At 46.8% G+C, this 27,239-nt stretch overlaps 1 long non-coding RNA gene across 2 annotated transcripts in view; it reads left to right on the top strand.

The window, feature by feature from the left end:
* Nucleotides 1-20,508, top strand: part of LOC139182810 (uncharacterized) — a 43,617-nt gene extending 23,109 nt beyond the window's left edge. Inside the window, exons 2-5 of one of the 2 annotated variants that reach the window (XR_011566382.1) lie at nucleotides 594-804; nucleotides 1,475-1,604; nucleotides 13,531-13,737; nucleotides 19,731-20,508. This is a non-coding gene — a long non-coding RNA (uncharacterized lncRNA). Of the gene's footprint in view, nucleotides 1-593; nucleotides 805-1,474; nucleotides 1,605-13,530; nucleotides 13,738-13,784; nucleotides 14,941-19,730 lie in introns of those variants that run through there. The other variant, XR_011566381.1, reaches the window with a different exon arrangement.
* The last annotated feature ends 6,731 nt before the right edge of the window (nucleotides 20,509-27,239 follow it).

Here is a 27,239-nt window from a genome sequence, read left to right on the forward strand (position 1 = left end):
CGCCCCCTCCCCAGGGCTCCGATGTGGCCGTAATCTAGATGAGGGCCGGAAGTCACCCTGGGAGCGAAGGTCAGGCCTTCTTCCGCACGCGGCTGATTGGGGAAAACAGGGAGGTGCCCGCAGCGCGTTCCCGTGAGTCCCTTCTGAATGACTGTCTCAGTCTTTTCTTTCCTGGGACGAACATTCGCAGACGACAAGACCAGCCTCGCTGCAAGAGAATCTAAGGACAGGAGCATTCCTGCCCTCCTAGCACTACAGGAGGGGAAGGCAACAGGGCGGGGCTACGAATGCCACGAGGGAACCAATCCACAGGGTCTGCTACAGTTAAAAAGCAACGTCAATGACCGGGACTTCCTGTCCCTAATGGGTAAATGCTAGGAGCATCCTCTTACTATTCCTTCTGGGGGGAAAAAAAAACCCACAAAACTTTAAGGCATATTAACACTTATTATATTCTAATAAATAATTCGTATAATACATATTATTATAATAAATTTCTATTTAAAAATTTATACAAACAGATCATGCTCTTTTGCATTTTGTGCTATTCATTTAATAATATATCTTTAAGTGCTTCCTATTTGCATATACAGGTGTGCTTTGTGGTATAGATGGATCACACATAAGTTGTCTAGCCAGCGCTGTGTTGTCAGATACCTTGCTGGTGGTCCAGGCTTTTATTGTGAAAATGAACATCCTGGTACAATTCTGATAACCGTGCCCAGCTGATCTTCCATAATATTGCATGAGGCTGCAGTTCCACCAACTGTGGACGAGAGCTCACCACTCTGCTGCCAGTGCCAGGTACTGTCAAGATCTTATATTTTTGTCAGGTTGGTAAGTGAGTATAAATATGTGTTATTTGTACCTCTTCAATAATAAGGGACTTCCTTGGTGGCTAAGTGGTAAAGAATCTGCCTGCAATGCAGGAGACATGGGTTCGATCCCTGGATTAGGAAGATGCCTTGGAGAGGAAAACCCACCCTGGTATTCTTGCCTGGAAAAATCCCAGGGACAGAGGAGCCTGAAGGGCTACAGTCCTTGGGGTTGTAAAAAAAAAGTCCAGCCTGACTGAGCAACAGAGCGTGCAATAATGGTTGAGGTTAAGCATTTTCTAGTGTGAGTGAAAAAAAAAAATGTTGCCTGCTACGCCAGTAAATAAGGATGTTGCGGCCATCACATTCCAGCTGCCCTGATGGTGAGCTGAGCCCCAAGGGAACTCAGGATGGAGACACAATGCCCGCCCTCTTGTCTCCGTGATGATGGCTGATCAAGCCACCAGCCACTGCAGCCACCCCCGAGGGTGCACCTTGAGGAGACGTCAGATGAGAAAGAACAAAGAACCCTGGCCCCAGAGAGCTAAGGTGCAGATCAAAGGGATGAGTTCAGTGAGCCCAGACTTTTGCAACTTCCCATGCATAGAAAAGTGCTTAAATTCCTTAACTTGAGATGCTTGCTTTTCTTGAATTCACAGTAATCTTCTGAAGTTCCGACTGCCTCGTGTTTGTTGCAAAAGCTCCTCCCCATTCTGGCTCCTGCCTTGCCTCTGTGGAGCAGGACTTCAGAGCTACCTGAGAGGCTGCATCCTGGGCTATCGTCCTCAGGTTTGTCCACAAAAAAAACATGGTTCTCGACTTTCACGTTGTGTGTTTTTTCCCCAGTCTACACTAGACATTGTGCTCATGTATTTCCCCCTGCTGCTGCTGCTGCTGCTAAGTTGCTTCAGTCATGTCAAACTCTGTGCGACCCCATAGATGGCAGCCAACCAGGCTCCTCCATCCCTGGGATGCTCCAGGCAGGAGTACTGGAGTGGGTTGCCATTTCCTTCTCCATTGCATGCATGCATGCTAAGTTGCTTCAGTCGTGTCAAACTCTGTGCGACCCTATGGACAGCAGCCCACCAGGCTCCTCTGTCCATGGGATTCTCCCGGCAAGAATACTGGAGTGGGTTGCCATTTCCTTCTCCATGTATTTCCCCCACTAAATACCAATGCTAGAATGAAGCTCCGTGACAATGGGGATTTCTGCATTCTTTCAGTCATTGCTTTATTCCCAGAGCCTAGAAACGTGCTTAGCATATACTAGGCACTCTGTCAATATTTATTAGGTAAATGAACGGGAACTTTCCATACATATCCCTTGTGTATTTTCTTTTGCAATTTTCCCTTGTTCCTGTTCATATACCTGCCTTGCTCAGTCGCTCAGTGGTGTCCCACTCTTTGTGACCCTTTGGACTGTAGCCCGCCAGGCTCCTTTACCCATGGGATTTTTCAGGCAGGAATACTGGAGTGGATTGCCATTTCCTCCTCCAGGGGTTCTTCCCACACAAGGATTGAACCCGAGTCTCCTGTGTCTACTGGCACCCAACTCCATTCATGTTTAAATGACCAGAAGTTTTCTACTTCCATCTCAAACTTCTGAGCTCCTAAATAGTTAATTATCTATTTGACGGACAACTGCAAACCATAGGTGAGAGATGACTCGACTCAAAAAAGCTTAAACAACAATAGGATGTAGAGTCTCATAAAGAGAAGTTGTGAGCTGGGCTGACTCCAGGGTGGTCCATGCAGTGACTCCAGTGTCACCAAGAACCTGGGAGCGGCTCAGCGTTCTTTCCTGCTGTCCTCAGGGTACTGCCTGGCTCCCTCCAGGCATCAGACCCTTACACAGGAAGATCCAGAGGGAGAAAAGGGATGATTGTTTCATTGTGTCCCATTTAAGAGACAAGAAACTTTCCCCAGAAGCACCTTCAGCATGTTTCTCTCTCAGCATTGAGCCACATGCCTTAATCCCATCACCAAACGTAATTACTGTGATTCCCCCAGCTTATTTAGGATTCTCATTTTAAGAGGTAAATCGGGCCAGAATTTAGTGAAGACAAAACCAGAAGGGAAGAATGGGGTCTTTCTATTTATTTATTTTGGGCCTTGTTGAGTCTTCATCGCTTTGCATGGGCTTTTTCTAGTTGCAGCAAGTGGGGGGCTTCTCTTATTTTTATTTTTTAAATATTTATTTTTATTTGGCTGTGCTGGGTCTTAGTTGCAGTATGTGGGATCTAGTTCCCTGACCACGGGGTGAACCTGGGCCCCCTGCATTGGGAGCGCAGAGTCTAAGCCACTGGCCCACCAGAGAATTCCTGGTGTTTCTCTTACTGCGGAGCACAGGCTCTAGGCAGGCACGGGCTTCAGGAGTTGGAGCACTTGGGTTCAATAGTTGTGGCGCATGGGCTTAATTGCTCCGGGGCATGTGGGATCTTCCCAGACCAGGGATCTAACCCAGTGCCCTGCATTGGCAGGCATATTGTTATCCACTGAGCCACCAGGGAAGTCCAAGGTCTTTTTAAAAAAATTAATTAATTTTGGCTGCGCTGGGTCTTCCTTGCTGCACACAGGCTTCCTCCAGCTGTATCAAGCAGCGGTCACTCTTGCTTGCGGTGCACGGGCTCTCACCGTGGTGGCTTCTTCTGTTGCAGAGCTCGGGCTGCAGAGTGAGGGCCTCAGCAGCTGCAGCTCGCAGGCCCTCGCGCGCAGGTCAGTGGTCGTGGTGCGGGGCGTAGTTGCTCCAAGGTGTGTGGGTTTTCCTGGACCGGGCATCAAACCCACGTCCCCTGCACTGGCAGGCGGGTTCCTATCCACTGTACCACCAGAGAAGTCCAAAAATGAGGCCTTGAAGCCAGCAATGGTGTAGTAAGGAGAAAGAAGGATGAAGGCTGGGTAGGAAATCTGTAGTGTCTTCTTCACCTCCAACCCAATGACCACATTACGGGGATTTTTAAAAATTATTTATTTTTAACTGAAGGATAATTGCTTTACTATATTGTTTCGGCTTCTACCAAACTGAAATGGATCAGCCATAGGTTTACACACCCATGTCCCTTCCCACTTGAACATCCCTCCCACCTCCCTTCCCATCCCACCCATTTTAGGGATTTTTAATGTCTCCTGAAGTGTGTGCTTCCATCTTCAGAACCACCTGTTCTGGTTACCTTTTGAGCACAGCAAACCACCTCAAAACTGGAGAGCTTCAGAGAGCAATTTATCATCATTATGTGTCCCTCAGATTGAAGTGACTTAGCCGCAGCAGCAGCAGCAGATTCCTATGCTGAAGTCCTCAGCCTCAGTACTTCAGAATGTGACCTGATTTGGAAATAAGGCCTTATAGACGTAATCGAGCTACACCAAGGTCATTAAAGCGGGCCCCCATCCAATACGACCGGTGTCCTGTTAAAAAGGGGTCACTGGGACACAGAGCTATGCAGAAGGACGGAAGAGCCAGAGTGAGAAGACGGTCACCTGTAGGCCAAGGAGAGACGGCTGGAGCAGATCCTCCCTCACAGCCTCAGGAGGGTTTGTGCTGCTGACGTCTTGGTTCAGACCCCTCGTTCCCAGAACTACTGCAAGACAAGACGTTTCTGTTGTATAAGCACCCAGTTTGCTAGCAGGAGCATCCCTCGTAAGCCAGCACAGCTGGCATCTCGAATGGCTGGTGGGCGGACTGGGCTCAGCAGGGTGGCTCTGCTCAGGATTGCTCAGGTAGCAGCTTGGGCTACAGTTGTCTGGGGCTAGTCTAAACCAGGGCTCTCACAGGAGGCTTGGCTGGGGCTGTCAGTGGAATCTCCCGTGTGCTTCTCCATGGGACCTGGGCTTCTCACTCTACTATGAATGAATGCCAAAAGCAATATCCTAAAAGGCAGGAGGTGGCAGTTGCCAGGCCAGCTAAAGTTTTTGCCCATAACTGGCACAGTGTCCCTTCCCCCCCACATTGCAATAGCTGAAGCAATCCCACTGCCCACCCAGGCTCGAGGGGGTAGAGAAGAAACAGAGATGTGAACAGTGCAGAAGAACACAGAACGGGAGATGCCACTGAGCTTCCACGCATGCCTTTTAAGTTGCTTCAGTTCTGCCCGACTCTTTGCGACCCCGTCTATGTAGCCCGACTGTAGCCCGCCAGGCTCCTCTGTCCATGGGATTCCCCAGGAAGAATGCTGGACTGGGTTGCCATGCCCTCCTCCAGGGGCAACTGAGCTTATCTACAGAAAATATCACCTGCCACCTGTTCAAGTCACAGCTGCAGCCTCAATCTTTGACTATTTGAGGCTCCACTTATTCTTCCAATCTTCTCTGCACTACAGTCAGAATTATATGGCATCTTCCCTGGTGGCTCAGAGGTTAAAGTGTCTGCCTCCAATGCGGGAGACCTGGGTTCGATCCCTGGGTCAGGAAGATCCCCTGGAGAAGGAAATGGTAACCCACTCCAGTATTCTTGCCTGGAGAATCCCACGGAGGAGAAGCCTGGTAGGCTACAGTCCATGGGGTCGCAAAGAGTCGGACACGACTGAGTGAATTCACTTACTCACTTACATATATATATATTTTGGCTGCACCTTGCAGCATGCAGGGTCTTAGTTCTCTGATCAGGGGTTGAACCTTGGCCCTCAGTAATGAAAGCGCAGAGATCTAACCACTGGACCACCAGGGAATTCCAAATTAAAAAAAAAACAAAACCCTGATATTGTGGATCCTCAACCACAATCTGGGAGTCTTTCAGGCATGCTTCTATATTTTTGGCTTTCTTTCCAAGTGTTTTTCAATCCTCTTTTTGAACATGACAGGAAGGGAGCTGGGTGATGAAGACTAATGGGAACTCCAGCATGTTTCCCAAACCCTTTGCCTCACACCCCTGCTCAAAGCTACTACCGTTCCATCATTAATTAAAGGCTGTGGAGCAAAGGCTCACGGGCCATTGTTTGTTGCTGCTGCTGTGGTTTAACATTTATCTGAGTGTTTATAATGGGGTTGACACTTTCCAGGACCCTCACTGACAGATCTTGGCTTTGTTCTTACAGCAGTGTTTACAGTGTCAGGGGTAAACCCAAAGTGTCAGCCAATCCTAAATTATTTACTGTTGGCTTTGAAAGTGTTCTTCATAAATGCATCAGAATTGGAGTTGGTGTAAAGTTTGGGGACATCATGATATTTCAAACAGAATAGTGAACTCATTCCGTGGAGGGCTGATGCAGGAGGGCTCCGGAAACTGTTGAATTTCCCCCGTTTATCCCTTTGCTCTAGGCACCCCTCTGCTCCCGCTCTGGGGAACGCTGTCACTTATCATGCCCACGCAGGCTACCACTGTGTTTCTTCAGGTTTTCGTGGGACTGAAAAAAGTAATTTTCTCCTCATCTTCCTCTGGGCTATTGCTATCATATAAGAATATGAGCTCAACAGAGATGATAACACTTTAGCATTTTTAAGAAAGGATTACCATGTGGAGCTTTCCTGACTTTTATTGGATATATATTCTTTGCTATAATATCTATTTGGTTTTCAGAAAATTGATGGGTAATACTGTTAAACTGGCATAGTAAAAAAGGTTTCCCCAAGTTCTGAATTATAAAGCAGCCTTGGTAACTGGAATGAGAGAAGAAAGAGGAGATCGGAGACTTTCCGTTTTTACTTTGTACCTTGACAACTGCCTCAGTTTTTCTGCAGTAAGCATGCCTTACTTTTGTAATCAAGACTTTTCGATTAAAAAAGAAAAATTCCAAAATTGTTGAGTAGTATTCTAGAAAAAAGATCATCTTAACTTCAAAGTGTTACCTATAATACTATTCTGTATGGTTGAGACTGTTTTGAAATAAAGACTATTTGCAGTTGATATTTTATAATCAAGAGTCAAATCTTAAAGCAGGTGTAGATCCTAAATAAAGCAGAACTTTTTTTTTTTTTTTAATTTGGCTGCGTGGCATACCTTGCAGGATCTTAGTTCCTAGACCAGGAATTGAACCTGAGCCTTTGGCAATGAAAGTTCAGGGTCCCAACCACTGGAACGCCAGGGAGTTTCCCAGAATCTCTTTCTTTTCGCATAGGATAATACTTTCTAGATACTATTGCTATGGATTAGAAGACAAGATTTTAAGCTATTAACTGGGATCTCCTCCACACTTTATTGTACCCCTTGTCTTTCTCTCAATTAGGGGAATATCTATCAATAAGTTTGCAGTAGTCTAAAGGAGAAAGTCCTGAGGATTATCTCAAAAGCTCCAGAAAAAGTATGTGAAAAAATTTAACATCCATTTGTGATTTTAAAAATAATTAAAATATTAAGAATAGGAAGAAACTTCCTTAACCTGGTACCAAAAATCTGTAGCAGATATCCTAGGTGATAGATAATTTTAATTTTTTTTTTTTTTTGCTGCTGCACTGCGCAGTTTATAGGATCTTAGTTCCCTGACTAGGGGTTGAACCTGGGCCCCCAGCAGTGAAAGCACAGAGTCCTAACCACTGGACTGCCAGGGAATTCTCTAGGCATATTCCTTTAGGGGAACATGACAAGGATCCAAGCTGTCCATCGTCTCCAGCACTGGACATAGTATTGGAGACCCTGGCCAACACAACAGAAGTGGAACTGGATGAAAGAGTTATCAGAAGAGAAAGAGGAGTGTCAGGATTGTCACTATTTGAGATGATGCAGTCACCTATTAAAAAGCCAGCAAAATCAACAAGCTATTGGAACTAATGAGAAATTCAGCAATGATGCCAGGTTCAAGAATGACTTATGAAAAAAATCAGTGTCTCTAGCAATCTAGGTCCATCCAGAGCCAGAAACCACACAATAACTTCAGCGGGGAAAGTTTCATGTAAAGGATAAGTCAAGATAGGCGAGTAAATTGTCAAGATGGGAGGAAAGTCTAGAAGAAGTCTGAAAGCAGCAGTCCCCAACCTTTTGTGGCATCAAGGACTGATTTCGTGGAAGACAATTTTCCCAGGCACCAGGGGTGGTTCAGGATAATTCAAGCATCTTTCATTTATTTTGCACTTCAATGCTGCCACTGATCTGACAGGAGGTACCAGTCCGCAGCCCGGAGGTGGGGGACCCTGCCCCTAAAGGACCAACTTGGAAGAGGGCCTCGGAATTCGTTGAAGAAGGTGTGGTTGTAACCCACTTGACCGCGAGAAGTTCTGGAAGCGTCTGGGCCAGGTCTAGTCACAGCCTCCAGGCAAGGAGAAGAGACCTTGGTGGGCATGGCAGCCACTGGTAGAGGGTGAGTGCACAGGTGGGCACAGAAGGGGCGCACTGGGTGATCTGGGGGTGCTGCTGCAAGCACGAAGCCCAGAGTGCCTGCTGTCGTGTCAGGAGGGCTCTGGGAAGCGATCTCCAGGATGCAGGCAAGTGGGGCTGGTGTTCGGGTGTCCAGAGAGCCTGCTGTGAGCACTGCTGTACCCAGGGGCTGGGGAATTCGGGGGTCTCTCTCTGGACCCTGAGGATGTAGAGAGCTGGGAGTCCAGAGAAGCCAAGACAGAGTTTTGACAGAATGCTGGGGGCAGGTGTGTGTGTGTGTGGCAGGGGGAGCCAGCCCCCAGAGCCAGACTTGCAGGGATCTGCAGAGTCCCTCCCTGACCAGAGCTCATGGGTGAGACAACTGCCCGAGGCTGAGGGGAGGACTCCCTGAAAGGAGCAGGCAGAGGAATCCTGGCCCAGTAATAGGCGGTGTTCCCCCCAGTGGTGGAAAAAAACCTCATGCCCGCGGGGCATCAGATAGAGAAGCCAGAGACTGCCTCAGAAGCAGAGAAAAATCTGCCCGAGGCTACGGGCTGCTCTGGTCGTATCTGATAAAGCCCCGGGGAGGATCAAACCATTCCCCAGTAACTGACCTGTGTCCCAGAAGATAAGCATATTACAAAAAAAAAAAAAGAATATCCAGCACCAAGAAGGTAAACTCCAAAACGTTTAGCCTGTAATAAAGAATTACCAGGCATACAAAGAACAGGATAAAATGGCCAGGAGTGAGGGAAAATCACCGCCCGTGACAACACGGATGCCAGTAGACAAGCAGGTTACAACAGCTACTGCAACAGAATCTGTATGCACCAGAAGGCTGAGGACAGCAAAAGCATTGTTAGGAGAGACAGAAAAGAAGTTTAAAAAGACTCAAAGGTGGAGAGATAGAAGCTACAACATCTCTGATGAAAAGCACACTGGAAAGAATGAACAGCGTAGACACTACCGGAGAAAAGATGAGTGAACTTGAAGACAATAGAAACAATCCAAGTAAGACCCAAAGAGTAAGGAGTCTTTAAGAAATGAACAGAACATCAATAACCTGGACAACTTCAAGTGGCCTAACATACCTGGAAGTGTAATTCCCAAATAGAGGGAAGAGAGGAAGGGACAACAAGAAAATTTGAAGAAATAATGGCTCCCAATTTTCTGAATTTGATGAAAACTCTAATCCCACAGCTCCGAGAAGCACGATGAACCCCAAGCCAAAGAAACAAAAAACATTCTCATGAATCTGGGCGCTGCTGAAGAACAGAGCGTATGTGCACGCTCAGTCGTGTCCGACTCTAGCCCACCAGGCTCCTCTGTCCACGGAACTCTCCAGGCAAGAGTACTGCAGTGGGTTGCCATGCCCTCCTCCCGGGGATCTTCCCCACCCAGGGATTGAGCCTGCGTATCCTGTGTCTCTGGCACTGGCAGGGGGATTCCTTACCACTGAGCCAGCTGGGAAGCCTGAAGCACTGGGGCCCCTGATAATAAAGATGCATACAACTAGTGTAAAGACGGAGTTCCCTGGTGGCCCAGTGACTGGGACTCTGGGCTCCCAATGTGGGGGCCCAGGTGTGATCCCTGGTCAGGGAACTAGATCCCACATGCCACAATGAAGACCCAGAACAGTGCCACTATCCAGCCCCCTCCAAAAAAAAAAAAAAAAAAAACTAGCATAAAAGAGAAATTTGAAAAACTGTGAGAGGTGATGACATGGTATGTTGAAAGGTACAAACGTAAGAATGACAGCTGACGTCTTGTCAGAATTTCATGGTATGTTTAAGGTCAGCAGAAATACATACAGTGATGATAACAAAGGTCAGTGCTCTACAGCTCTCTTTGTATATAGCACTGCGGTGGCATTTTACAGATATAATCTAAATGAGTTCTTCCCAATATCTGCATTCCTATCCTTTTTCTTTTTTTCAAAACAACTTTTTGTTGAAGTATAGTTGATTTACAAAATTGTGTTAGTTTCAGTTGTACAGCAGTGTTCAGTTACACATACTTACATATATCTATTCTTTTTCAGATTCTTTCCACTATAGGTTATTACAAGACGTTGATTATACTTCTGTGTGCTAGACAGTAGGGCCTTGTTGTTTATCTATTTTATATAGAGTAGTGTGTAGGAAAAACATAAAAGAAACTAAAAAAGACTCAAATCCAAACTCCTAATTCATCCTTCCTACCCCATCCCACCCCTCTCTTTTTTGGCAACAGTATCCCTGACTTTTTGCTGGACACAGGGTTGTGAAACTAACATTGCTTAGCTCCTCTTTTTTAAAAAAAAAAAAAAAGCCACACCATGTGGCTTGCTGGGTCTTAGTTCCCTGACCAGGGATTAAACCCATACCCTGAGCAGTGAAAGAACGGAGTCCTAACACCAGGGAATTCCCAGCTCAGCTCCTCTTACAGCTAGTGTATGCAGCTTCTAGAAACTTCCTTGCTTCTAACCAGCTGGCAGAGGAGAAGGCAGGAGCTGAAGCAGCCAGCGCGGGCACACGAGGCCAACTTGGTGATGCTCAGCAGAGAAACTGGTAGAAGTCTGTGTCCCAAACACCACACCTGCCTTAGCCGCCTACCTGGCCTTCTACCTGAGAGAGAAATAAACCTCTATCTACTGTTGGGGGTGCTTACTCCCTTGCAGCTGACCCTCACCCTCCCTGCTACAAGCAGGTGTCTTTATCTCTACTTTCCTGACACATTCATCAAGTTCCTAATCCGTGGAAAAGCTCAGCCTGTCTCTAAAACCCTTGATATTTTTCAGTAAATTACCCTGCTCACCATGAATGTTTAGAAAAACGGCAGCTGTACTATTACAGGATTGGCAAAGGAGACTAAATCAAAATAAAATCGTCACTAGGAACTTGAACTGAAACTCTCGGATAAATAAATACTGAGGAACATCTAAAGACTTAAAGCTTTTAAAGGGAATGTTTACACTGGAAGAATGACATAAACCCAATTTTTAAAAAATCAGAAGACAGAGAAACACACCCTAAGGGACCAACGTTGTAATTTCCAGGAGTGTTCTTGTCCTCTGTGGCCTGGCGGTTCACATACACGCCGAGTCTGTGGCAGGTTAGGGGGAAACACCAGCCGCTCACAACTCCGGCGTTACGATGAAGTCAGGAATCCCACCCTAACGGCGCATTTGCCCTTACCATTTGTACGGAGAGCTGAGGCTGGGTGACGGCCAAGGCCAAGGGGCAGCGCGCAGCTGGCCTCCTCCTGGGCAGCGGCTCTGACGCGTTTAGTGTCCACAGTGTCTCACCTGGAGCCCAGCTTCCTTTTAAAGGGCTCCCGGGTGGTGGGTCTCTCCAGATCCAGGTAGACAGACGACCCCTTCCCCACTTCCCCTGTAGACATCAATAGGGTTTTAGTGCTCGCCTGCTTTGACAGACATGGTGGTTTGACCTGTCAGAATCAATGAGAAAACTCATCTCCGTGATGGATGTCATCTTTTGTCACTGGGGGGGCATCCGTATCAGTGGGAGGGGGCTGTATGAGGCCCCAGGGGGACCCTGAATAGACATGGCCCCTAACTTTTTGGGGCTTCCCTCGTAGCTCAGTCAGTAAAAGCATCTACCTGCAATGCGGGAGGTCTGGGTTCAATCCCTGGGCCCAGAAAATGCCCTGGAGGAGGACATGGCAACCCACTCCAGTCTTCTTGCCTGGAGAACCCCATGGACAGCGGAGCCTCGCAGTCTACAGTTCATGGGATCGCAAGAGTTGGACATGACTTAGTGCTCTTTCTTCCTTTCTTTCTAACCTTTCTATGCCAGGACAGGAAAAAGGCCTGCAAGACACGTGACTCCACGCAGAACACACGGAGTTGAATAATTACTATGACAGCTAACTCTCATCGTGCCATACTGTGTGCCAGGGCCGGTTCTCAGCAGGACTGGCTGCATGATTCTCGGGGTCCAGCACAGAGTGAAAGTATGGAGCCCCTTGCTCAACCAGCAGGGAAAGCGCCGTGAAAGGCACTGACACACTGAGCGTGGTTGCTTTCTTGTGTGCTCAGCCTGTCCTGCTGATTTCCGTTTTCTATCTAAGATCGTTCTCCTGAGGCGGGGTAGACCCTCCAGTGCCCAGGAGCCCTGTCCTGACTGTTAGTGTCCACGTCCACTTCTCCCAGCAGCTGAATCCCCTTCCAGCAGCTGCCAAACCAAAGCACCGCCCTGGCTGGGGACAGGGCAGCTATACCCAATCCCTGGCAGACAGGTGACCCCCCAGGGCTTCGCAGCCTTGGCGCCTGGACACGCTGGGCACCTGGGTCAGGAGTGGGCCCTGGTCCCAGACATGGTGGGGCACACACCCTGGCTGCTGGGGGGCACTGGGGCAGGGGCTTGGGAGCCTTCCCTAGGAAGACAGGCCGGCTGCAACCACCACGGAGGGCAGCCCTGGCCTTGTTCCTGTCCCGTGAGACTTCACTGACAAAACAGAAATTCCAGCCCTGTGGGAACTCCCTGGCGGTCCAGTGGTGAGGACTTTGAGCTTTCAATGCCAACGGTCTAGGTTCAATCCCTCGTCAGGGAACTAAGTACAAGTCGTGCAGCCTGGCCACCAGAAACTTTTTTTTTAATTAAAAAGAAATTGTGAAGATGAAATTACTAAGAATTTCAAAAAGATGACCCAGAGCATTCACCCTGAGTGTGGAGGCCGTTTACAGCCAGGGGCCTCGTATCACTGCCCTTGTGCGCCTCTGCAGCCAGCCTTTTGTGGGATTGGTTCTCTAATCTTCACAGTGAGGCTGTGAAATCAGGTGTTATTATCGTCTCCATTTTACAGATAAGGAAATTGAGGCAGACGGGGAGTAAGAAGCCCGCCCCAGGGGGCGGAGTGGGGTCCAACCCAGGCCGGAAGCTGAGCCTATATCCCTACCATCCTCCATTCAGCTGCTCTTAAAAGTGTGTGCTGACCCTCCTGAGTCTCCCTCCCCGTGCACCCCTACCCCGCCCCTCCAATCCCACCCCTTTAGGTTATTACAGAGCCCTAGTTTGAATTCCCTGAGCTTCAAGAGGGAGGGAACACATGTATACCTATGGTTCATTCATGTTGATGTATGACAGAAATCAAACCAATATTGTAAAGCAATCATCAATCAATTAAAAATAAATAAACATTAAAAAAAAAAGCATGTGTACAAGAGATAGAAGTTCAGAAAGCAAAAGTCACTCAGTCGTGTCTATTTGCGACCCCATGGACTATACAGTCCATGGAATTTTCCAGGCCAGAAGACTGGAGTGGGTAGCCTTTCCCTTTTCCAGGGGATTTTCCCAACCCAGGGATCAAACCCAGGGCTCCCGCATTGCAGGAGGATTCTTTACCAGCTGAGCCACCAGGAAAGCCCAGAAATTCGGAACAGGCAGCCAAAACATTTATGCCTCATTCTCGTCCAGCTGGCACTCTGTCCCCACTGCAGTTTCTTTGTTTCTTGTTCTCCCTGCCTAAAACAACTAAAAAAAATGTCTCCAGGTCCTTCCCTGGTGGTGCAGTGGTTGAGAATTCACCTTCCAATGCAGCAGTGGAGGTTCTGATCCCTGGTCGGGGAACGGCGATCCCACGTGCCGCAGAGCTACTGAGCAGGCAGGCTTCAACTGCTGACCCCACGCCACGACTGGAGAGTCCGTGCACGACAACGAAAGATCCCACATGACACAGCTCAGACCTGATACACTCAAGGTAATAAATTAAAAAAATTTTTTTCAATGAAGCAGAAACAGAAACATCAAAACCATGTGAGGTATCAGTTTAGGAGGCCCAGGGCTTCTGTCCCGGCCTGTGGGGTTAACTGAAACCGGACGGGCTGGTTTGGAGCCTGCCCCCGCTTCTGCCTTCCTAATTAGCTTGGAAGCACACCGCGTTCCTTCTGCGGGTTCGTAGCCTGGCATGAGGTGAAGATCCTGGTCACCTGTGCGAAAGGAGAGCTCTGTGGGCAGGTGCGAGAGTCAGCCAAGAATCTTCCAGAGCTTTACAGCACCTCCCTCCAGAGCCCACCCCTCCTCACTTGCTTCTAGCTGATTTCACCCAAAGCAGGTTGGCTCTTTGAAAATACAGCCTCAAAAGGATTGCCGACTCCCCCAGGGCCCATATGCGTTTCCAGGGTCACTGCAGTTATCAGTGAGAAGCGAGTTCAGAGAGTCGTCTCAGTGACGTAGACATAACCTGTGATCTGCTGATAATTTTAAATAAATAGCTCTCTGGAATGCTTTCTTTTCTTTTCTTTTTTGCCACCCCATGAGACTTGTGGCATCTTAGTTCGCTGACCAGGGCAGTGAAAGTCCTGATGACTGGATTGTGAGGGAACTCCCTGGAATGCATTTTTTTTTCTTTCTGATTTGTAGTCTTTGATTTTGTTTTTCTTTTTTTAAGGCTTCCTTTGCTCTTTTTATTTTAAAAGTTTTGTTTGTTTATTCTGGCTGTGTTGGGCCTCTGTATCTGCGCAGGCTTTTCTGTGACCGTGGCGAGTGAGGCTGCTCTCCCGTTGTGGTGCGTGGCCTCCTCGTTGCGGTGGCTTCTCCTGTTGCAGATCACGGGCTCTAGGGGCTCGGGCTTCAGGAGTTGTGGCTTCTGGGCTTTCGAGCACAGGCTCAGTAGCTGTGGTGCATGGGCTTAGTTGCTCTGCAGCCTATGGGATCTTCCCAGACCAGGGGTTAAATCCATATCCCCCGCATTGGCACTTGGGATTTTTATCCACTGAGCAACCAAGGGAGCCCTCTTTGATGATTTCTGAGGTGTAAACCCCACACGCCATGGCTGATTTCTGGCTACTAGGATGATACCCTCTGCTTGCAGAACACTTAACCCTGTACCGGTTTGCTCGTGCAGGCTGCTGGGGTGAGCAGTACACCCCCAGCACGACCCCAGGCACAGCGTTTGCCTCAGGTGAGTGTCCTTATCGTAATAAGGGGGACAAGGAAAAGGAGCCATGGTTTAGTAACACTGAGTTTACACTTAACTAAGACTCCAACTCTGATTCAGGGAAAGATTGAGGGCAGGAGGAGAAGGGGGTGACAGAGGATGAGATGGTTGGATGGTGTCACTGAGTTTGAGCAAACTCAGGGAGATGGGCTTCCCTTGTAGCTCAGCTGGTAAAGAATCTGCCTGCAATGCAGAGTCCCCGGTTTGATTCCTGGGTTGAGAAGACCCCCTGGAGAAGGGATAGGCTACCCACTCCAGTATTCTTGGGCTTCCCTGTGGCTCAGCTGGTAAAGAATCCGCCTGCAATGCAGGACACCTGGATTGGAAAGATCTCCTGGAGAAGGGAAAGGCTACCCACTTCAGTATTCTGGTCTGGAGAATCCCAGGAACTATACAGTCCATGGGGTTGCAAAGAGTCGGACACGACTGAGTGACTTTCAAAAAACTAAGATCATGGCATCCGGTCCCATCACTTCATGGCAAATAGATGGAGAAACAGTGGAAACAGTGGCAGACTTTATTTCTTTGGGCTCCAAAAAATCACTGCAGATGGTGACTGCAGCCCTGAAATTAAAAGACATTTACTCCTTGGAACGAAAGCTATGACCAACCTAGACAGCATATTAAAAAGCAGAGACATTGCTTTGTCAACAAAGGTCCGTCTAGTCAAGGCTATGGTTTTTCCAGTAGTCATGTGAGGGTTGGACTATAAAGAAAGCTGAGTACCGAAGAATTGATGCTTTTGAACTGTGGTGTTGGAGAAGACTCTTGAGAGTCCCTTGGACTGCAAGGAGATCCAACCAGTCCATCCTAAAGGATATCAATCCTGGGTGTTCATTGGAAGGACTGATGTTGAAGCTGAAGCTCCAGTACTTTGGCCACCTGATGCGAAGAGCTGACTCATTTGAAAAGACCCTGATGCTGGGAAAGATTGAGGGCAGGAGGAGAAGGGGACAAGAGGATGAGATGGTTGGATGGCATCACCGACTCAATGGACATGAGTTTGGGTAAACTCTGGGAGTTGGTGATGGACAGGGAGGCCTGGTGCGCTGCAGTCCACGGGGTCGCAAAGAGTTGGACCACTGAGAGACTGAACAACAAGATTTTGACACAGAGGAGTTTGCTGCAGGTGCCCAGCAAAGACCCAGACTTCAGACAGGAGAGACACTGAAGGCGTCCAGCTGTGATCGCACTGGGTGAGCTTGGCTTGGAGGTGCCTGAGGTTGGCCACTGCGAGGGCCACAGTCTTAAGGAAGGGAAGACCCTGAGAACAGGAGGCAGTGGTGACTGGATGCCTAACTGTGTGATTTGAAAGGGGTGGAGCAGGTCCCGGGGCACGGATGTCACCTGGGGACCTCTAGGCATGAGCAGAGGCAGTCACTGTGGGGAGGATGGTAAGGAGAACCAAGTGACAGGTGATTTAACCGTAGAAAAAGTGTAACAGTGAAGGAAGGCAGTAGTCCCTCCTTTGCATTAAAATCCCGTTTACTGTTAACTGGATTTCTCTCGAGTTTCCCTCCTTGCCCCTCCCCGACACCATCACCAGTCATCCTTCCAGGATTTATTGTGCATCCTCAGAGTGCTGCCTTTGGTTCACGCCCTGGCCTTACTCACTCTTGGAAGGAGTTCCCATTAGGGCGATGTCTCTACCAAACATCTCTGTATAGAGTTTGGGAGTGGAAGGGCCCTGTTTGACTGGCTCTCTTCTATATGCCTTTGGATAGACTTTTTTTGTTTTTTGTTTTTGGATAGACTTTTAATGGGCGTGTATCTTCCTGTGGGGAGTAACATGTGTGGCTGATTTCATCCCTTTTTCTAATCTGGCCAGTGTGGAGGACAGGGCAAGGTTCTCATCACACTTCTAGTAACATTAGCAATGAAGAGAGAGGAAAAGTATGAAACTATTTATTCAAAAGGAAAATGTGCATAAATAAGGACTCCCAGGTGGCACGACTGGTAAAGAACCCACCTGCCAAGGTAGGAAACCTATGAGACAGTTGGTTCGATCCCTGGGTTGGGAAGATTCCCCTGGAGGAGGGTATGGCAACCCACTCCAGTATTCTTGCCTGGAGAATCCCCATGGACAGAGGAGCCTGGTGGGCTACAGTCCATGGGGTCCCACAGAGTTGGGAAGCGACTTAGCACACACGCACGTGCATGAATAAAAACTTCATTAAATAACATTCGCTTATGGGAAATGTGTACAACATTCTTGTTGCTACTTAAAAATAGAATGATGAAGGATGATTTGGTGGGAGTAGTTGTTTGGGGGGGAAAATCAATTTAATATCACTTTGCTTTCAATTTCTGCTGCCAAGAAAGCTCATGCTGCATCTTCTGATTCAAACGTAAGTGTCTCCAGAAACCTTTGGATCCCGCATTACACAGCCCCATCTGGTTTACCCTCTCTGGATTAGCATTTCCGCTTAATTCACTTATGAATTTCCTGACATTCAATTGATTTCCCCCAACTTGTTATCTAAGATCACAACTGGCATCTTTTAGATTTGGATTCAACTTAGAAAATAATTTTTAGCTATAAAAAAGCCTTTTTAGTAGTAAGGAGCCTGCAGATAAGTACGATGTAAATCATAGTGATGCACATGTACATAGCCATGTACAAGAATGTTCACTGCAGCATTTGCTTACAATAACAACAATTGGAAACAGACGTCTATGAATCAAAGGGTTTAGTTAGAGCAGTAGTATCTATCAGCCCATCAGGTCCTGATATGAAAGGCGGTTTATGATATATTAAGTGGAAAAAGCAAGTTGAAAGATCAGTATGCAGATAATTTTGTGTATAGGAAAAAAGCTAAACTCTACATGTGGGGACACAGAAAGTGGATGGCAAGTCACCCTCGGTAAGGATGCTACTACCTCTGGGGTGGGGATAGGGCAAAGGGGAGGAACAGAAGGGACAGCCTTTTTTTTTTTTTCTGTAGGCTTGTGTTGGTTTGAATCGCCTACAATAATAATGGGTGGACCACGGCTGACTCATGTTGATGCTTGGCAGAAACCAACACAATTCTGTAAAGCAGTTATCCTTCAATTAAAAAGTAAATAAATTATAAAAAAAGAATGGGTGAATTTATGTTATCTTGAATTAAAAATTTCAAACCAAAGCAAAAATTCTTGTTACCAAGTACATATAATAATTAAAAAAAAAATACAGAGGGTCATCAGGAATTTTGAAGATTTTCTTCTTGTCCCTACTTTGGATAACTTCATATCTATACTTAAGGCAAAATAAAAAGGAAAGATATTTAAAATATATATGAGAGGATGTTATCAAAGTTGAAGGTAACCAGTGTATAACTGTGTGTCTAATAAACATATAGATTACAGTTTTAGGTGGAATTCAGGACAGAGGCAAATATTTGTGTGTGTAAAATTTTGTTTTCTTTTTGGGGAGGACATTGTCCTAATGATGATGATAAATTGTCATTACTGTGTGGCAAGTAATGTCTTAAATAATTTTTCTTTTACTACCTAATTTAATCTTAGCAACCACCCACTCAGAAAGATTCTGTAGTTGCTCCAATTTTACAGATGAGGAAATGAAGGGAGAGAGAGTGAAGGAACTTGACCAAGCTCACACAGCTTGTAAGGGGTAAAGTTGAGATTCACACCCAGGCAGGAGGGATCCAGAGTCTAAACAGCCTAATCGTTCCCTTAAAATTTCAAAGTCAAATAAATACCTGCTGGAAGCAACCTAAATATCCATCAACAGCTGAATGTAAAGAAGATGTAGGAGACATATACAATGAAGTATAACTCGGCTATTAAAAAGAATGAGACAACGCCATCTGCAGCAACATGGGTGGGCCTAGAGATTCTCATACTAAGTGAAATAAGCCAGACACAGACAAGTAGTGCATAACACTGCTTACAAGTGGAATAAAAAAAAGGATACAAATAAATTTATATACAAAATAGAAATAAATCCACCACAGAGCTAGAAAACAAACTTATGGTTCAGTTCAGTTCAGTTCAGTAGCTCAGTTGTGTCCAACTCTTTGCGACCCATTGAATCGCAGCACGCCAGGCCTCCCTGTCCATCACCAACTCCCGGAGTTCACTCAGACTCACGTCCATTGAGTCGGTGATGCCATCCAGCCATCTCATCCTCTGTTGTCCCCTCCTCCTCCTGCCCCCAATCCCTCCCAGCATCAGGGCCTTTTCCAATGAGTTAACCCTTCACATGCTGCTACTGCTAAGTCACTTCAGTCGTGTCCGACTCTGTGTGACCCCATAGATGGCAACCCACCAGGCTCCCCTGTCCCTGGGATTCTCCAGGCAAGAACACTGGAGTGGGTTGCCATTTCCTTCTCCAATGCATGAAAGTCAAAAGTGAAAAGTGAAAGTGAAGTCGCTCAGTCATGTCCGACCCTCAGCGACCCCATGGATTGCAGCCTTCCAGGCTCCTCCGTCCATGGGATTTTCCAGGTAGGAGTACTGGAGTGGGGTGCCATTACCTTCTCTGACCCTTCACATGAGGTGGCCAAAATATTGGAGTTTCAGCTTCAGCATCAGTCCTTCCAATGAACACCCAGGACTGATCTCCTTTAGGATGGACTGGTTACCAAAGCGGAAATTGAAGGACGGGTAAATTAGGAGTTTGGGATTAATAGACATAAATTACTATATATAAAATAGGTAAGTAACAAGAACCTACTGTATATCCCAGGGAACTATACTCAATATTTTGTAATAATCTATATTGCCACCCTGCTTATTTAACTTATATGCAGAGTACATCGTGAGAAACGCTGGGCTAGAAGAAGCACAAGCTGGAATCAAGATTGCTGGGAGAAATATCGATAACCTCAGATATGCAGATGACACCACCCTTATGGCAGAAAGTGAAGAAGAACTAAAAAGCCTCTTGATGAAAGTGAAAGAGGAGAGTGAAAAGGTTGGCTTAAAGCTCAACATTCAGAAAACTAAGATCATAACCCTGTATGCGAGACAGCAAAAGAGACACAGATGTGTAGAACAGTTTTTTGGACTCTGTGGGAGAGGGAGAGGGTGGGATGATTTGGGAGAACGGCATTGAAACATGTATATTATCATATGTGAAATGGATCGCCAGTCCAGGTTCGATGCACGAGACAGGTTGCTTGGGGCTGGTGCATTGGGACGACCCAGAAGGATGGGATGGGGAGGGAGGTGGGAGGGGGGTTCAGGATGGGGAACACACCCGTGGTGGATTCATGTCAATGTATGGCAAAACCACTACAATATTGTAAAGTAATTAGCCTCCAATTAAAATAAATAAATGTTAAAAAAAAAAAAAAAAAAGAAAAAAAAAGGATAACCAACAAGGACCTACTGTATAGCACATGGAACTCTGCTCAATGTCTCATGGCAGTCTGGATGGGAGAGGGGTTTGGGGGGAGAATGAATATATGTATATGTATGGCTGAGTCCCTTTGCTGTTCACCTGAAACTATCACAATATTGTCTGTTAATATGCTATACCCCAATACAAAATAAAAGGTTTTTTTTTTTTTTTAAAAAAAAAGAAAACTAAGATCATGGCATCCAGTCCCATCACTTCATGGCAAATAGATGCGGAAACAGTGGAAACACTGTCAGACTTTATTTTCTTGGGCTCCAAAATCATTGCAGATGGTGATTGCAGCTATGAAATTAAAAGACGCAAAAAAAAAATAAATAAAAAAATAAAAGACGCTTGCTCCTTGGAAAGAAAGTTATGACCAACCTAGACAGCATATTAAAAAGCAGAGACATTACTTTGTCAACAAAGGTCCATCTAGTCAAGGCTATGGTTTTTTCAGTGGTCATGTATGGATGTGAGAGTTGGACTATAAAGAAAGCTGAGCACGGAAGAATTGATGCTTTTGAACTGTGGTGTTGGAAAAGGCTCTTAAGAGTCCCTTGGACTGCAAGGAGATCCAACCAGTCCATCCTAAAGGAGATCAGTCCTGGGTGTTCATTGGAAGGACTGATGTTGAAGCTGAAGTTCCAATACTTTGGCCACCTAATGTGAAGAGCTGACTCATTTGAAAAGACCATGATGCTAGGAAAGATTGAGGGCAGGAGGAGAAGGGGACAACAGGGGATGAAGTGGTTGGATGGCATCACCGACTCAATGGACATGAGTTTGAGTAAATTCTTGGGAGTTGGTGATGGACAGGGAGGCCTGGCGTGCTGCGGTTCATGGGGCCGCAAAGAGTTGGACACGACTGAGCGACTGACCTGAACTGCACTGATAATGGAAAAGAATCTGAAAAAAAATAGTTACAAATGTATCTATAACTGAATCACTTTGCTGTCCACCTGAAACTAACACAACCTTGTAAATCAAATATACTTTAGTGAAAAAAAATACCTTCATCTAGAGGGTGGAGAGGCATAGTGCTCCAGCAGAGCCGGCCCAGCACCATCTTTTCCTAGGAGGGCCCGGACACTCCAGGCTGCCCTATGCAATGCTTCCCCATATTCGCAGCCAAGTTTTTTGGTGGAGGCTTATTTCCTGGTGTTTTTTCGTTACTGCCCAAAAGGAGGCGAGGAGGTTAGTGTGCCTTGAGAAGAAGTTACAGAAGGAGTGGACACCAGAGAGATTGAGGCACTCTGGGTTGTGGTCATTGAGGACAAGGGATAAGAACAGGGCAGCCATGGCAAGGGACTGTGCTGACGGAGGAGGGGACACGTATTCCACTTTGCAATGCTTTTATCTCTTTGACTTGCTTTTGCCTGTACTATTCCTCGTGTGAGATCCAGGAGGGAGAGACTGCGGCTGTTTGCATTTCCTTTGCCTAACACCATGTCTGGTTCAAAGTGGCTCCTTAGATGTTTCCGGAGGGTGGGGGTGAGGGGATCAGAGGAGACCTTAGGTGGGGCGCGCTAGGGAGGTGGTGACCACAAGGACTGAGGGTGGAGGCAGGGGTCAACATGGCAGGGCTTGGTCCCCTTTATCTGGTCGTGCTTACCGAGACCCTTAATGACTTTTGCTTATGTGGATTTTAGTGATCACAAGTTAGAAATTAAGCTCCCCCCGCCCCCAAACTAGATCGTTATAAAGCATCTGCTTGTAATGCAGGAGAACTGGTTCAATCCCTGGGTCGGGAAGATCCCCTGGAGAAGGAAATGGCAACCCACTCCAGTACTCTTGCCTGGGGAGTCCCATGGACAGAGGAACCTGGTGGGCTATAGTCCACAGGTCGCTAAGAGTCGGGCACGACTGAGCGACTTCACTTTCACTTTCACTTTCTTTCTAACTGATTTCCAATGAAAAACAATAAATCCATTACAGAGTTAATTTTGTTTTTTAAAGGTCCGCTCTTCTTTCTTTTGTTCCGGATCTTAATTGTCCTACATGGAATCTAGTTCCCTGACCCGAGACTGAACTCGAACCTTCTGCACTGGGTCTTGGCCACTGGACCACCAGGGAAGTTCCTAGTAAGTTAATTTCTATGAAAAGTAATGGCCGTGTTTTCCCAAACAAAGAAAATTTAGTGACAAGTGACCTTATCTCATATTTGCATAAATCTCTTCAATGCCTGGGTTATTAGGAAACAGTAGAATCCTTGTCCGCTTCTCATTTGATCTGCTGCAATACCTTCTGCCATGCTACCTCTGGAAGGCTCTGCTGCACACTTGGGAGGGAGTGAGGATGGAAAAGACAAACACCGTCTTAGTATGAGAGTGACGTACTGGCCTGGGGATGCCCTACAGAGCTCTCTGGACCACCCCTTCCCTCAGGGACCCAAGTCAAGCACACTGGATTCAGGAGATACTTCCGAGGCAAGACTGACAAAAGGGAAGTGAAGTCGCTCAGTCGTGTCCGACTCTGCGGGCCCGTGGACTGTAGTCTGCCAGGCTTCTCTGTCCATGGGATTTTCCAGGCAAGAGTACTGGAGTGGGGTGCCGCTGCCCTCCCCTAGTTTTATTATCATTGTTGCTCATAGTTACTGCATACTGTTACTCCTCATAGCAGCTCTCTGGAGTAGGGACAGTTAGTGTCCCCACTTCACACGGGAGAAACTGTGATGGCTTGGTCATGTTAACCTGATGTTAACATCTCTGACTCTTTGAAACCCCATGAACTGTATAGCACACCAGGCTTCCCTGTCCTCCACCATCTCCCAGAGCTTGCTCAAACTCATGTCCTTTGAGTCATTGATGCCATCCAACCAATTGGCCATCCTGTACCAATTCTCTCTCTCTCTTTCTCTCTCTCTCTCTCTCTCTATATATATATATATATACATACATCCATGTATCCTTGTTTTCACAGTGGAACTGGACATTTTCATTTTTAATAAAGTGATCAAAGCAGCTAATGGTGAATTTTACAGTTCTTGGATGGCGAGGCTAAGCCTGACTCCAAACAATGAGCTGCAGACAGGCAAGCATCCTCTATAATCCATTTTTTTTTTTTTTAGATCTGACTGTGATGTAAATGTACTTTTGAGCCATTTCATTTTTAAAAGCCCATTTGGGAACCTTAAAAATTAATTAAATCTTTCGTCTTCAAAGTTTAATTCTTCCACTTCTGGCATATTATCTACAGCTCTGAGAAAAATTGCCATTCACTTGGGTAATTTGCACCTAAAATAAAGGTGCAGGAAAGTTGAAATTAGAAGCAGCTAGAATAGTAGTTTCCTTGGTGCCTCTGAATTGGGTTTTGGACCAAAATGCACAGAACCTTCCTCTGTTTTCCAGGCTTCCTTTCTCAAGCAATGGCTTATGGCTTGCTTATTTTCACCATGTAACCGTCCAGGTTTTTCCATTTCCGAGTCTCCTTTCCTATCTGCCGCCTGCCAGTTCTGCCTGTGCGCCTTTCTTCCCGTGACGTCGATCACTCTAGGCACCAACCTGGCCTCCGCTGCCCTGAGTCCTGTGCAACGGGGTGGCCCTTTGCCCAGAGGATGACCCATATGCCGTTCCTGTCCTGCAGCCCACCAGGCGCAGAGCTTGTGTCAGGAGCAGTCCAAGCATTTCCACGCACCATCTTGGCTGGAGCACTCACACCCCTTTGAGGCTGAGGTCACCCACTTTACAGAGGAGAAGGTGAATTTGGGAGTGCTAAGGACCCACAGCCAGCACAGCTGGAAAGCATAGAGGCATTACAGGAAACCCAGATCTGTTGACTCTTAAGTTGTTATAAATCTTGAACTCTCTTTTACCTGTGTCTTTTAAAATACTGTTTCCTCTGCCTGCTTTTCTTAAGCTTCAAGTGTCTTCTCCAGGAAAACTTTCCTGACTCTCAGGCTCAAGGGTCTCTCTGCTTGCGCCACCCCATGCTCACCCTCGTGCTCTGTTTAACACCTGGGTTCTCCCCAGTGGATGGTGGGGTAAAGCTTTACCTTGGGGTATAGCTTTGCTTTTCGCCTCTCAGTCGCCACCATCTATCCCTTCAGTTCAGTTCAGTCGCTCAGTTGTGTCCAACTCTTTGTGATCCCATGAATCGCAGCACGCCAGGCCTCCCTGTCCATCACCAACTCCTGGAGTTCACTCAAACTCATGTCCATCGAGTTGGTGATGCCATCCAGCCATCTCATCCTCTGTCATCCCCTTCTCCTCCTGCCCCCAATCCCTCCCAGCATCAGGGCCTTTTCCAATGAGTCAACCCTTCACATGAGGTGGCCAAAATATTGGAGTTTCAGCTTCAGCATCAGTCCTTCCAATGAACACCCAGGACTGATCTCCTTTAGGATGGACTGGTTGGATCTCCTTGCAGTCCAAGGGACTCTCAAGAGTCTTCTCCAACACCACAGTTCAAAAGCATCAATTCTTTGGTGCTCAGCTTTCTTCACAGTCCAACTCTCACATCCATACACGACCACTGGAAAAACCATAGCCTTGACTAGACAGACCTTTGTTGGCAAAGTTAATGTCTCTGCTATTTGAATATGCTATCTAGGTGGGTCATAACTTTCCTTCCAAGGAGTAAGCGTCTTTTAATTTCATGGCTGCAGTCATCATCTGCAGTGATTTTTGAGCCCCAAAAAATAAAGTCTGACTCTGTTTCCACTATTTCCCCATCTATTTCCCATGAAGTGATGGGACCGGATGCCATGATCTTCGTTTTCTGAATGTTGAGCTTTAAGCCAACTTTTTCACTCTCCTCTTTCACTTTCATCAAGAGGCTTTTTAGTTCCTCTTCACTTTCTGCCATAAGGGTGGTGTCATCTGCATATCTGAGGTTATTGATATTTCTCCCGGCAATCTTGATTCCAGCTTGTGTTTCTTCCAGTCCAGCGTTTCTCATGATGTACTCTGCATATAACTTAAATAAGCAGGGTGACAATATACAGCCTTGACATACTCCTTTTCCTATTTGGAACCAGTTTGTTGTTCCATGTCCAGTTCTAACTGTTGCTTCCTGACCTGCATACAGGTTTCTCAAGAGGCAGGTCAGGTGGTCTGGTATTCCCATCTCTTTCAGAATTTTCCACAGTTCATTGTAATCCACACAGTCAAAGGCTTTGGCATAGTCAATAAAGCAGAAATAGATGTATTTCTGGAACTCTCTTGTCTTTTCGATGATCCAGCAAATGTTGGCAATTTGATCTCTGGTTCGTCTGCCTTTTCTAAAACCAGCTTGAACATCTTAGACCCTGGCAAACCGTAGGTGTTCCCTATGAATAATCAATGCCTTCTTTATTTTTGCTAAATTAACTAATAAATGAACGGAGTTCATCTGTAAGTATCTGTTGTTCAGAACCTGGACTAAAAGTGGAAATTATGTGTTGTTGAAACAGCGCACTTTCAAAGTACATGGTTTTTATTTGTTGTTGTTCAATTGCGAGGTCGCGTCCAACTCTGCGACCCCAAGGACTGAAGCACACCAGGCTTATCTGTCCTTCACTATCTCCTGGAGTTTGCTCAAATTCATGTCCATTGAGTCAGTGATGCCATTCATCCATCTCATCCTCTGTCGCCCCCTTTTCCTCCTGCCCTCGATCTTTTCCAGCATCAGGGTACATTGTGGGTTAACACAATTAGTGGGTTGACGGTCATGTTTCCCAGTTTTACTACATTTTTCCTTTGGGAAAACACAGTCCAAATTTAAGGAATGGTCTTAGACCTGAGTTTTAGACCATCACTCTGATAACCTGTGGACTGCCCTTGAGGCTGCCTACTTATTTAGAATTTACTTCAAGGATGACTGGCTGTCAGCCTGTACATGTTTTGTTATTCATTCACTCATCCTATTCATTCATCATATATACTTACTGTTAAGGGCTTACTGTCTACCAGTTGCTATTCTAGGCACCAGGGTGGACAACAGAGTCCTTGAAACCAGAGGTTCAGTAGACTGGAGATGAGAGGTATGACAAGGACCTGAAGCTTGGAGGAGTGGACGCTTAATTCTGCTGGAAGAGGCCAAAGGAGGCTCCCCAGAGGAAATGGCTCTTGCTCTGTCTTGGTGAGGACCTGCCTTCTCAAGCTGCAGTAGTAGCCACCCTGAGTGTCATTCCACTCTGAATGTAGATGCTTAAGGATGGATAGTCAATTGGTCCTAAGGGCAGGTACACACCTGTCTGCAATGTCTTCACTTAAGAAAGAAGATAGGGCTTCCCTGGGGGCTCAGCGGTGAAGAAACCACTGCCAGTCAGGAGACACAGGTTTGATCCCTGATACAGGAAGATCCCACATGCCACCGAGCCCGTGTGCCACAGCTATTGAGTTTGTGCTCTAGAGCCCAGGAACCACAACTACTGAGCCCACATGCCTAGAGCCCGTGCTCCACAAGCAGAGAAGTCGCTTGCACTGAGTGAGAAGCCCACGCGCTGAAATCAGGGAGTAGCCCCGCCTCACCGCAACTAGAGAAAGCCTGCACGGCAACGAAGGCCCGGCCCAGCCAAAAATTAAAAAGAAAAAAAGAAAGATGAAGTCCACTTGGTGTCTGTGTTGTGAACATCTCATGTCTCAATTGTGTATGATTATGATGGTGCTGGCCTCTGTTCTGCCCCACAGTTAAAACATGAAGTAAGTAAGCATTTCTGGCTGCCAGTGTTCCCTTGAGGGCCCCTTGGCTCAGCTGGGACAAAATAGTTCGATGGATAAACTCACGTTGCATTTGGCAGACCCTGATTCCTACTCTGAAACCTCGTCTAAAGGGGAAGTTTTCACTGGGTTCCAGAATGCTGATCACTGGGGGTAGGGATGCACATTTCTGCACCATCAGCACCTGCATGACACAAGGAAGTGCTCAGCAAGTTGGTTATGTGTTGGCTTTGATGACTCTTGCCTGCCACTCACAGGAATATGCACCGACTCTGGGG

Source organism: Bos indicus, chromosome 4, assembly GCF_029378745.1.
Source record: "Bos indicus isolate NIAB-ARS_2022 breed Sahiwal x Tharparkar chromosome 4, NIAB-ARS_B.indTharparkar_mat_pri_1.0, whole genome shotgun sequence".
In the NCBI taxonomy this organism is placed as follows: domain Eukaryota; kingdom Metazoa; phylum Chordata; class Mammalia; order Artiodactyla; family Bovidae; genus Bos; species Bos indicus.